The sequence below is a fragment of the Alexandromys fortis genome, unplaced genomic scaffold (assembly GCF_014885135.2).
Source record: "Alexandromys fortis isolate MF-2015 unplaced genomic scaffold, M_Fortis_MF-2015_v1.1 scaffold_342, whole genome shotgun sequence".
NCBI lineage: Eukaryota > Metazoa > Chordata > Mammalia > Rodentia > Cricetidae > Alexandromys > Alexandromys fortis.
In genome coordinates this window covers 719,772-720,506 of record NW_026068210.1, presented here as the reverse complement: position 1 = coordinate 720,506, position 735 = coordinate 719,772, and positions in this window count along the sequence as shown.

Here is a 735-nt window from a genome sequence, read left to right as displayed (position 1 = left end):
AGGGTGTTGGATCCCTGGGCTGGACCTATATAGATGGTTGGAAGTCAACATGTGGGTGCTGAGTACTGAACCCAGGGTCCTATGGAAGAGCAGCAAGTTTGCTTGTTTGTTTTGGTTTCTTGAGACAGGGTTTCTTTGTGTAGGCCTGGCTGTCCTGGAACTCGCTCTGTAGATCAGGCTGGCCTCGAACTCAGAGAACCAACTGCCAGGGCCTCCAGAGTGTGCCACCACCACCTAGCTGCTGTCAGTGTTCTTAACCATTGAGCAATCTCTCTAGTCCTGGCACACACCTTTAATCCCAGCACTGGGAGGCAGAGACAGGCGGATCTCTATGAACGTGAAGCCAGCCTGGTCTACAGAGTGAAGTACAGGCCAGCCATGTATAGACAGTGAGACCTTGTCTCAAACAACAAAAACAAAAAAAAAAAAAAGAAACAAACACACCCCATTATCTGGTTACACCTAGAAAAAAAAAAAGCAGAGCGACTGGGCTAAGCGCAAACACCTGGTGCTTCCCAACTCAAACACAGCCCATGCCAACAGCCGCCGCCCGCATCGTGGCAGCTGTGACATCATGGCAAGCTGTAACAGCAGCCTCGCGGGTTAAAGAAGCAACTTGAAAGTGATCCTTAGCTTCATCTGCAATTTCTAGAACTGTCCTCTTCCGTTAGGCAGTGGTTGTTTACTCTGAGGTTGAGGTGAAGTGGGATTCAACGGAAGGGTCTGACCGAGAGG